Raw genomic sequence first — 12,799 nt, forward strand, 5'->3', positions numbered from 1 at the left:
CACAAAAAGTATAGAAGAAATATCTCTTTTTATCAACTAAAATAATAAGTTTCCCTCTGCGTTCCAAAAGCCTGATATATTTTACAATGATTTATTCTTTATTCGAGCTTCCTAGGTACAAGTTATATTATTATTTTTATATAATATAACAGGCAAATAAATAATTATAAACCTAATAAGGTTTTCCAGGTTTCACCTGGTTAAATATAAGTTATTAACATTTCCCTGACTTAATAAAAATTAAAGTGCATAAATCAGAAAATCTTGTGGTACTACAGCATGGCAGTGCCTCGAGGCAGCGACCAGAAACAACTCTTGACAGTTCCACGAAATACGGTATTCAAAACTCTACAAACCAGGCATCAATCCCGCATCGATGCCTGTTTTGTAGCTCCAGCAGCCGTTGGTATTGTAGAGCTACGATCACAAAATGTGTTTGATACAGCCACTCTTGACCGTTTAAAAAGCTGCAAAGTGCTACGGCTGGATGTAAACAATACATAAGCCTCATCAGAGACGACAACGACCAGGACTACAGAGAGAAGGTGGAGCAGCTGGTGAGCTGGTGCAGAGACAACAACCTGATCCTGGGTGTGTAGAAAATGAAGGAGATCGTCATTGACTTCAGGAAGAGCCGGCCAAACTACGCTCCACTGGTCATCAACAGGTCAGCAGCACCAAATTCCAGGTGATGCACATCACAGACACCCTTACCTGGACTATAAACACCACCTCACTGGTCAAAAGGGCACAAAAGCGCCTATACTTCCTGAGGAGGATGAGGTGAGCCCACCTGCCCCCACCCATCCTCACCACCTTCTACAGAAGCACCATAGAGAGCGTTCTGACCAGCTGTATCACTGTGTGTAGTGGAGGCTGCAGCACCTCAGACTGGAAGAAGGGGAGAAGAGAAGTAAGAACAGCAGAGAAGATCATCTGGGCTCCTCTCCCCTCCATTAAAGACATTTCATCCCAGCGCTATGTGTCCTGAGCCCATAATATTATAAATGACTCCTCAGCCCCCACAATGGATTGTTCTCCCCGCTGCCCTCTGGGAGAAGGCTTTGAAGCATCTTATGCAGATCCAGCAGATTCTGCAATAGCTTCATTCCCACTGCCATTAGACAGCTGAATGTTGAATAAAACGAAAAAGGAAAAAAAAAGCTGAATGTTGGAAAAACTGTTAATCATATCTCAGTCTTATGTTTACATTTGATCTCTGCTTTACTTTAAGACATGGAAATGTCTTGAGAGCTGTAATGAACAAAATTTCGTTTTGTATACACACTGTGCGTACAAAATGAAAATAAAGTTTGTCTAAGTCTAAAAAAGTCTGAGTCTTAACACTTGTCAAACTTTGTAAACAGCTATATACATAAAAAATCAGGTATGTATAAAAATGTCCTCTTGCAGTAATTCAGACCAAATACAAACTTAGTATTTCATCAATCCTTTCTTGCCACAAACATTTAAAAGTGAACCATGAACCAGCATCTCTGTACTGACAGCCGAAAATGAGCATGATTCACTAATACTGACAGGATCGGTGACCACAGACTGCAGATAACATGTTTACTAAGTGTTCACAAGATGTTCACAGGCCTGTGCTCTGAGTCACTGGTGACTAACCAGAGCCTTCATGATTCTAGTTTTTATTATTACCTGAAGGGCAGCAAAATGATTAATACGTTATCTTGTTCCATGGCTGTGATATATTAATATAACACTTGTTTTCTTTTAAGTGTTTGTGTCAGTGATATGATCTGGTGGTAACTTGAAAATGTTATTAAGGATTTGATATTAGTTTGGAACTGTTTTTTTATAAATATATATATGTGTTTCTGAAAATTATTACTTCTGCTTCCATTTTAACTTAAATCAGCATGTCTTTGATCACTTATTCAAATTCAAAGTATATATAAAAAGAGCCTGGCCAGGATTGTCCTACCAAACGTGCTATAATCTAGACAACAATGCAACCTTGCATTAAGCTGTTTATGATGCTTTCACAGGAAATGCGGTTCCAGCTAATCTTTTCACCTTGCAAATGATTGTATGACATTTCTCCAGCAATTTGTGTGGCTAATGGACACATCATCAAATAGGAAATGCATTTATCGGCTTCTTGCCTGTTTCATCTCAGCATTGTGGCCATGGATTTTACCAAGCAACTCACTTTTATTAAGGAACCCTGCACATGGTTGGATCACTGTACTTTTCTGTGGTACTTCCAACCTAACAGGACCCAAAATTATTTTTCCAACTTTGGGGGAGGATCCCTGGTACAGGAGATGTGAGGCAAAGAGGTGTTCTGAAGCTCAGACAGGAGCAGTGTAAGAGGCTGCACAGGAAAGGAGCAGCTCTAGAGATACAACAGGAGAACGAATGCTTTAACTGCCCTTTAAAGGGCTAAACTAAAAAATGTTTTTCTAAGTCACCAACAGACCTCTAAGGTGCATTTCTTAGATCAAGTACTTTCACACTGTATAATGAATGCAGTAGCCTCATGTCTTGGAGCAAAACGGGAAGATATACAGTAATAGTTTGGGTCCAGAGGAACAAAATTCTATTCTAAGCTCTGCAGAGGATTTTCTGCCATTGGTCACTTGCATTTCAGCTCCATGTTTTGGTGAAACTAGTTCACTTAACCTGTTTTTTAATAGGAGGGGTGTCTCTCTCTTTACCTGTGTTAGATACTTTTTGACCCATTGATCAAAATCAAGCAAAACATTGTTTGAAATGACATTAAAAAGACGGCCTAATTTACATCCAAGCAAGTGAAAGGTGAAAAGCCGTTATTGTCAGATCGTACCCAGTTTTTAATGTCTTTTCAACGTCTATTAATGGACTAAAGAGGGAAAAATCAGACCGACCAAACACAACACAATTCTCAACAATTTCTGGACTAAATGAAGATTATGATGGACCAAGCAGATTTAGAAAAAAAACGTCTGGTGTTCTATGATGAGGCACATAATATGGCTTTTGTCCCCAATGTGCTACTTAACCATTAGACAATAACAGCCAGTCCCTGATTTCTAATTGAGATGCAAAATTATAAAGAAGTTAAGATCTTTTAAAATAAACTAAAAATTAGCTTTGCTCAAACTGATGCTTTTGTAGTGGCTCAGTTACAAGTATGTACGAAATTCTGAATATTGTTTGATATTGCTTTACTAAAAGGTTGTAATCCTCTTTAATTTATAGGGCTTTATGTATTTTGACAAACCAGACCTTTTTGGCTTGTAAATTTTTTATTGCCTGACCTCAACTTTAAAAGAACACACTAGATTTAAATATTTATCAACACAGATGAAGCCATTTTTTGGTTTGACCTTATCAGCCTTGCAGATCACGATGGGAATAATTTGCCTGCTTTTTATAGAACATTGCCTGATTGCTTGCATGACCCAATTTTAAGCAAGCTTAAGCTTTCAGACAGATGGTCCCAGATTCTTAAGTACAATAATTTGGTATCTGAAGCCGTTAGAGGTTAACAAAGGCTGCTAAAAAAAAAACCCAAAGGATCACCCATACACCTCCATGTTTGAATAGACTTTTTTGTTATATTCCACCATGCAGTTTTTTCCACTAATTTAATGTCTTTAAATACACATTAACCCTTTAAGGTCCGCACCAAGAAAACTGCAATGAACATTTTTTTTCTTTGTATTTTTTATTCCTTTAGAACATCAATAACAAAGTGCATAACTTTTTTTTGCAAACACCCCCATAGTTTTTAAATCACAAGCCTCTACCAAACGGTTGAGAATTCCGTTTATGGTAAAACTTTGCATACAATTACTCATAACAAAAAATTATTAAAACTCTTCTTTAATCTAGTAACAGAGTAGGAAAAACAGGCAAAAAGAGTTGTAATGCATTGGAATCAACTGCAACTGCTGTTTTGATGTATCGGATCAACCTTATTTCTGGTGATATGCAACAAAGCACTGCTGATGGGCATTCAGGCACAAGAAAACGTTGCACTTCTGACACTTCCACCTTGACACTCCTTTTGGACAGAGGTTACACCGGCCTCGTTTGTCACAGTGAAGTGGCAAGTGTCCAAAGTTGTCATAACGCACATCTGGCTGGGGCTGAGTAGGTCTTGGGGTGTAACGTTTCTTCTGATGCAACATTTGTGGTGGAGAAGAAGATGGTGGTCTTCCAACCTTCTGTGCTGGCTTGTTGACCTGCATCAAACTATGAGCAACTGCCAGACGAAACCTTTTGAGGCAGAGTGGCTTCTCATTCAGTAGGGCACAATCCCTCTTATGAATGAGCCAGGCATTTGAGATGCACAGATCAAGAATGTAGCCAAACAGTGGAAAATACCATCGCCTTGATTTTGCTGGGGTCTTGTACATGTGTACCAGCATGTCTGAGAGGTCAATGCCTCCCATATGTTGATTGTAGGCAGGAATAACTGATGGGCATGGAACATCAATCTTTGTGCGGGTGTCTTTACTCCATCGTTTAACACTTCCAATAGGCATGATCCCACATGCATTGCTTAGAATGTTAACACATTTGTTGTCAAACCATTTCACAGCAAGCACTCCTTCAGAAGACCTAAAGTCAAAGGCCCCACGACCTTTTTTCATCAGTTCTTTGTCTGACATCAGTGAAGCTTCACCCATTCGGTTTGATCTGACAGTGCCAATGCATTTGACCCCCAGATTTGCATGGAGGTTGTGTATCAAGTCAAAGCTTGTGAAGTAGTTGTCACAGAAGACAACTGAGAGGTGGGGCTCTGTTATGGTCTTGCATAATGTCATTACCACTTTGGATCCAAGAGGTAGCTTTTGTTCCTCCTCACAAAGGGGAACATTGAAGAATGTTGAGGCACCTTGGTAAAGCAATAAGTCATGAATGATGCCAGAGGAACTTGCACGGCAGAACAGTTTAAAGCCCCACTTGTCTGGTTTGTTGGCAATATATTGGCGGAGTGTGCCGGCTCTCGTGCCTTTATATGCAACCATAACCTCATCCACACTATGTTTGCGAGAAGATGGAATCAGAAGACATTGCTTTCGAAGCATTTCAAAAAGAGGGCGTATTTTGTAAAAGCGGTCTGTGCTGTTGTTGAACTGGTAATTGTCATTGAAATGAATGAAGCGACGTAGTAGCTTGAATCTTTTCCTTGGCATGATGTCAGCTATCAGGTTGTAACGAGAATCATGATGCCAATAATCCTCCATGGCAGGGAAACTAAAAACACCCATGACGAGTAGCATTGCAAGGAAAATTTCTATCTCCTCAGGACTACAGTTGATTGGATCCCCCAATTCTTGGGCAGAGTAAAGGTTGGTGTGGTGAGCAATATGTTGAATCATCTCATCTGTAAAAAGTGACTTGAAATACTGCAACGGTGTTTTCACACATTCAGGAGCTTCAAATACAGAAGCAGGAACATGGATTTTATCAATGTCTTCATATTTCCAGATTCTTCGAGTGGCTTTCTTTGGGTTTGGAGGTGTACTTTGCTCAAGAGTTTCGTCCAGTTCTCTTACTGATATTCTTTTGAGAGTGTTTTTTCCTTTACGTCTTTTTTTGCGGGGTGGTGGTTTAGAGGAAGAGCTTGTGTTTGGAGTCTCCTCATCTTCCTCCTCTTCAAACATGGACTCAAAAGAAGTTTCATCTTCCTCTTGTGTGGGTTGATAGTCAGGATCTTCTATTTGGTCATCATCATCATCACTCAGATCAGCATCAGAATCTTGAGGGTGTTCTGGTATCAGAGCCTGGGAATTGTGTGTCCTTGAAGCATAAAAGGTTTTGCTGTCCATCTAGAATTTTCGATAAAAAAGGAAAATGTATATACAGATATAAAAGATGTAAATCCATGCATCAATGAAGTGGTTGTAATATGTTAGCATTAGAATAAGTCAATAAGGGATATAACAACTAAGAAAATGTATGTATAAGTGATCCAATCACTGAACTTTACAAAAGAAAGTATTTTCCAACTACATTAGTATTGTGCCTATGCCTTCATTATAAATGGACAAATCAACCATTTGGTAACATGTGTTTTTAGAAAATTATTTAACCCTTATAAGATTAGCTTTTCATCATAATATTACTTTAGAATGTTTAGTAAAGCCTCTGACATTGTTTCATGTTGAAAAAGTATGCCTACCTTTCAAATATTTGACAAAAAGAGCTGTCTTTTCTTAGCATGGTCATCCCACTGCTAACTTCCTGTGTGGACAGTTCTTCAAAAAGTCAAAATTTCACTGACACAGTCCATTCTAGTGGAGTTTATGAGTATTACAAGTCTAAACCAATTGGTAGAAAAGACTCAATAAGGTATATCAATTTCAGTGTATGCCTGAGTTAGATATAAAGCCTCAAAATGTGCTCTACCAATTTGTTGAGCAGAACGCTAAAGGGTTAACATGAATTCAACACACTGTAGTAAACAGATAAATGGAGGCAGAAGATGTCTTTCAGTCATCAATGCACACATTCAGCGACACACAGGAGCTCTTTCAAGCTGGGCACTGTTTCATTCACAACACCTGTCCATCAACCAGGAATCAGAATCAGAAATACTTAATCCTAGGGCTAAATTACTTTTGTTACATTACTCCATATGTAATAGAGCGACTATAGGACCAGTTTGATATAACACAATTTCATAAAATATATATAATTAGGGGGTCCCCGCTCCATCTTGCCATCAGTTTGGGGGTCCTCTGCCTGGAAAACTTTGAAGACCCCTGCTCTAGCTTAATGCAAACAAAACTTGTCCTTATGTTTTTATCCCAGAAATGGATAGAGATCAGCTTTAAGTTACATTAAATGTGGTTTAAGACAACAATAAAAAACCTAACCTTTATTTAACATCCAAAAATAAGAATTCTGTTACTGTATTTCTGTTAGGAATCCAGTTTGTGTGGGTTGTTTGTTTGTTTCTTCTCTCTCCACCACCAGGTGGTGCCCTGTCCTCGTTGGGCCTCCCTCCACACCTGCAGCTCGTTGGTTCATTACTGGAAGAGTATTTGATCTGTGGGCTGTGACTACCTCGACGCCAGAGTGTTTGCCAGTTTTGGGCACTCTAGCCAAGCTGAGATTATCAGAGTCTAACCTGAGCTTTGTTTCTCTGAGTCTTATGGGTTTTTGTCTTTGCTCTTTGGAAGGAAGCCTTCCTATGAAAACTGGATACCTGGACCTTCTCCCACTGAAAGGAATTACTGAGTTTACACTGAGCAGGGGAAAACCTCCACATGATCCGTTCAAAGTCCCCATCGGAAATCCAAGTGACAGTCCGCTTCATTACTCCTCTGGGTCCAACGTAAGTCTACCTGTCCACTCTCCAACGAGTTCCCATCTTCTCTGGATCAACACACACATGCTCTGTTCGAAATCCTGGGACGCGTCCTTAGAAGGCCAGATTCCAAGGACGATTACGCCGAGGTGTGGTCGGATTCCAAGAGTCCTCGTTATGCGACCTTAAAATGCGTCTTTCTTTTTGCCCGATTTGAAGGACGGGTCTGATGTATCCTCGGTATCCTTGGTTTATTTATTGAACATAAGATTGAAGATTCGATTGGATTACATTCAAATTAAAATCAGCTTTTTACCTTTGTTTCTTTTACTCCATGGCATTCAATTTATATTATATTTACAATTTATACCTTTCTCTATCCTGTAAAGCCCATTAAATTAGCTTGTGTATAAATGCTGTTGTATAAATCAACATGCCTTGCATGTTCCTTTTAAGTGTAATATATTCAGGGTCAGAAGGGGGTTAGTCTTTTGGTGCAAGATAGGATAAGCTTATATTCACATTTTATGCTGTGATAAGTTCTGGTACTTTTAACATTGTCCCATTAGTCCACTCAAATAAACTCCGTAATTACTTCAGTAACCCCATTTACACTTTGCTCTCCCCACTGTGCCCAGCTCTTCTGAGGCCAGAGCAAAAAATGATGTCTGTGGCTACAGCAGACCCTTGATTAATTACACAGAGAAAGGAGTCATCACTTCACAGGTTCTAATTAACAACAGATAAAGGAAGCGTGGAACGGAAAGGGATGACAGGAGAACAGGAATTTCCTGTGAGAAAAACGCCATTAGAAGACCAAAGACCTAAAGATGAAAGCTGTAATTCAGTTAGCGGGTTTATCCTTAGAAATAATTCTGAAAAACACAACTAGCCGAATCTGTGTATGGTTCCTTCTTTGGTTTTGAAAAAAGAAAATAAAACTGCTGTTTTGTTCGTTTACCCTTTTTTTTTTCTTAAATCTAAATGCTAAAATATAATACTGAACTAATTAAAATTCTGCAGTTAATTTAGCCTTTTGTCTATCTAAATCTAAATCTAATATACTGCTGTTATCTTTTCAATTGATATCATTTGTGTTGTGCCAAATATTTATTAGCATAACACTTGCAGTTTAAAATTCCACCAATCAAACAGCATCCATTTACTAGAGTTTTGTCTAATTTCAAATGGAAAAAAAAACAAAGCAACTAGAAGTTAAGAAAAAAATACGAAATATTTTTAAACAACTATAAAATAAGGGTTAGGATAATTACACAGGAAATAAGTTAATATATGAGGGTAAATAAAAGCATACATCAGTGTCTAGTGCTGGATGCCTGGTGTCCTGCACCTTCCAAAGTGTCTGCTTCAACAAACTGCTAATGACCTGAGCTAAATAATCAGGACATTAGCAGGATATCTTGACTGCATGCTGAGGAGGTAATTCAGCCACTTGATTCAGGTGTGAAGGCAAAGACACATCTAAAGGCTGCAGGACACCAGACCTCTTGGACTGGAACTTAAAGACGGTAAAACATCGATGAAGGCCTTCTGAGACATTGCAGTTTCTAGACAGTGGGCACTGCTGATCAGGTGTTTTCATGGCCACGGAAAGTGGGGGTGCTGCAGATAACACTAGTAACAAGAGGGAGATATAAAAAAAAAAATATTAAACATACTTTGCACATTTTAGAAGTTTCTTTTGAATATTTTTGGAAATTATTTTGCCATTTTTTAATCTATTTTACTTTTACGTGTATTTGGATTTTATTATTTTTATAATATTATATTAGTTTTTTTATTTGGAGGCCTAATCAACACAGGTTCCCAGAAGTTACATTGTCATGACAACGTCAAGGGAGCTAGTGGTCGCTGAAGAGGTATCCCGCTCGCGGCAGCAGACTAGTAAATCTACATAGTCTAATGACAGAAACAATAAAGAAATATGGCACAGAAACGCATTTCAGATTCATCCGATCATGAGAGACTTTATCTTCATGATCTAAGACTGCACCTGAACATTTGGACACCTGTAACCAGGCAGGGCCCCCTGCCTGGATACATGGTGCCGCCACGGTGCCGCCACGCACTTTTCATATTTATTGATGCACTTTCATATTTGTTCATGCAGTTTATTTTGATGTTGTGTTCTTTGTGTAATTAAGAGAACTGTTCAATAATATTTAAATAGTATAATTATATAATTATTTCCTTGTCGTTCGTGTAAAAGGATTTTGGAGCTAATATAGCCATGTGTGACATAAACATAGCGACTCAGGTTCAAGCAGCTGACCAAATCTACGTTGCTATAGTGTTATTGTGAAGTTTAATTAATAGCGCATATATTCACCTGAGAACTGATGATGTCTGTGTGTTACAGACCCTGACTTAGACAACTTTTATTGTCATTTTGTTTTGTACAGATATCATTACATTTCCATTTCTTAAAGTGCAGCAGTGATCAAATGTAAACATTGTGGGAGAAAAATGCATTGATATGGAAGGTCAGAGCATTAAATATATATGTGGTGCAATTTTGCAGTGTTTGTGTTTGGAGTTTTCAGTTTGCTGCAGAGTCTGTGACATGATTTAGAGTTTTTTTCTACAGTCCAGCTGTCTGATGGTGGTGGGGAAGAAGCTGGTTGCGTGCACTGAAGTGTATATGACAATTAAGTTGTAAATCTCAATCTATTTAATTATTTATTTTTATTGTATTTTAAATAGGCCTATAGGCTCATATGTCTTTACAGCACCCCTGTTCAAATTGACTTCCAGTGGCCCTGACTCTTTGCAAATTATTTATAAATGCCAACAAGAACAGCTTCAGCAGAAAGACGGTTAAAATCACTTATTCCTGGTAATAACAGCACTGAGATCATATAGATAGTTCCCACAGGACCATACCAGAGGTGAGTGACTCCAGGAAGGCACCATGTTGACAGTATACTATTAAACAGATATCATACATCGTGAAGCAGCATTGGAAGGGGCACAGTTATTTGTTTAGATATATTTTTTTCATGAACTGTAGTTTTGTCAAGTTCTACAGCATTTTACTGAGACACGTAAATGGTATAGAGCAAAGACTGCTATTACTGGTATAGAGTAAATTTCCTTTGGGGGAAAATATTTTTAATATGATTTGAGCTTAATTAAATAAATCTATGTTATGTGAAAAAGAATCAAAATGCAAAGTAAGTAAACAGTGTTGTTTTCCATAAAAGTAATTGATATGTTTGCTTATATAATTATGAGTTATAGTCTCACAATTGGTATAAATGTAAATTTTAAATAATTTGAACATGATTACAAAAATGTTTTACTCTCTGTAATGGAAATGGGTAAAGCTTTGATTTTTAGCGTTCCTAAAGTAAACACTAGGATTTCCAGTTCACACGGAGGTCAAAAAGGGTGCACAAATATAAAAATATATATGGTGTATATTTATCATTACGGTAAAATGCAAATAAAAGGCTGTTTTAGAATGTTTGCTTTTATGTGAGAATTTCAAAACAATAATATTAAGTCATAATAAGAAAAATTAAGGTAATTTGTTTTTTTTTCTCTATTTTAAAAGGAAAAAATAAAGAACAAACTATGCACAGATTGAATTAAATAATTACTGTGTGAAAGGTTTCCTAGGATATTGAAAGATAAGCACATGATCATGTTTAGGCATACATTTAGATTGGGTTTTATACCAAGCTAAGAGACATGCAGGAGGATTTTTGTTGCTGAGATAAACTGCATTTCTGTCAGCTGATGGCCTGTCAGTGACTCTCTGGCTCTATTTGCTAACTCCACACAACAGTTAACTCCACCACTCTGGAAGGCACGCAAAGCAGAGTTGAACTTCTTAAAGGGACAAGATTTGAGGTTTCCCTCTATAACGTGACACATCTGATCTGCAGCTCCTCCAACCCAATAAGCACTAGAGGGACTTCTGAAGCAGGTGTGCAATGATCTATGCATCCTCTTCAATTATAGATGCAAGGTTACACAACAGAAGCTGCAGAAAACAGCACCACATACTCTTCTAGACACCAGCTTTGACGATGCTATTCTGGCAAGATTAAACATTTTAAAGATTAAAATTGAAGTTTATTGTGGTTTAATTTTTGCAGATTAGATGATAAATAACCTCACAGTTGTAAAAATCACATCAGGCGCAATTAATTATTAAATCAAACTAGATTAACTTTCCATCAGTCCAAGCATGTTAAAAAAGGGGAAATGGCTTTAAGCTGTAAGCTTTTTTCTTCCTAATCAAGACACTTCAAGGTGCTGCATTTTGAAAAATCTTTAGTAAATTTAAAAGGTTTATTTTCTAAAATGGGTTGACTATTACAGTTATCTGCCCCCAAAAATACATCCATAATTATTTCTCCTTATGCTTTTGACAGCTCTAGTCTGAGTTTGTATTCAATTCCTAAATGATTAAAAACAATCAAACTGTTGCCCTACAGCAGACAATTCTATTATATATGTTCAGACCCTCTTCTAAAAATGCAAAATTTAGATTAATCAGACTTTGTGGTGCCCAGTGATTGACAGCCGATCTGTACAGGGTGTACTGTGCTTCTTGACCAAAGACTGTGGAGAGATTAGGGGCTATAGAAAATGAATAGACATTATCTCGATTTGCTTAGTTGGAAAAACTAAGCTTTTTATAATTTCTGGATTTTGGCCAGTTAGATTTAACGATTGTGAAGCTTAGATGTCTGAAAAAAGAATACAGGAGAGGAAATCATTATAGAGCTGGGCAATCTATACCTGCAAAAAAAAATAATAATAAAGTGAGAAGAATAGGGCCTTACGCTTGGTAAGACATGAGGTAAGACATGTGTCCAACTTTGTTAACAGAAAAAAAATAGCATCACATTCAAATTTTTGGAGAACTGGCTAACATTACTTACACTATTTTTTTTTTCCAAACAAAACCTTATTTTTATTAATGTCAGGTTCTAAAAACCAAAACTCAGCAAATTTATTTGAAAATAGATCTTTATATCAAAGGCTCGGAGGGGAAATACAGTCCAATACCTAAATATTTGGTGTATTTCTTTAAAAACTTTGCTGAAATAGCTCAGACTCCAGCTAAGCTCCGTCTTCTCATTTTTGTCGTTTTACCTTATGCAGACATAGAACTGAAAAAGAAAAATCTTGTATTGAGATTCCACATGTTTAGACTCAACTCTTTCAGTGAATTGGCCTGATTTCACAGCTATTGATACCTACACATCTACAAATGGAAAAGCCTGCATGTTTGAACGAACTCAGTGTGGCAGCATGTTCTCATTAATATACATGTCCAAATGTCCTACAACCCGCTTACATAAATATATAAAATATTCACAATATCCAGATGTTGAAGAGCTAGTAGTATCAGATTATTTTAGCATGCTATATGTGATGCAGAGCATTAGTAGCTTTTTAGAGGAACCTGGAAAAACAAAGCAGAACAAACCTGGAGCTGTGGCTGCCTCATTTTCTGTTATTTTCATATCTCTTTGTGGGGGACAGCGA

At 37.5% G+C, this 12,799-nt stretch overlaps 1 protein-coding gene across 3 annotated transcripts in view; it reads right to left on the bottom strand.

Annotated features, from left to right (window-relative positions):
- slc35f3b (solute carrier family 35 member F3b) overlaps positions 1-12,799 on the bottom strand; it is an 85,247-nt gene that overhangs the window by 58,344 nt on the left and 14,104 nt on the right. The gene's annotated exons all lie outside the window — the stretch shown is intronic.

This window comes from Cyprinodon tularosa, unplaced genomic scaffold (genome assembly GCF_016077235.1).
Source record: "Cyprinodon tularosa strain WSP-4 unplaced genomic scaffold, ASM1607723v1 ctg37, whole genome shotgun sequence".
Classification (NCBI taxonomy): Eukaryota; Metazoa; Chordata; class Actinopteri; order Cyprinodontiformes; family Cyprinodontidae; genus Cyprinodon; species Cyprinodon tularosa.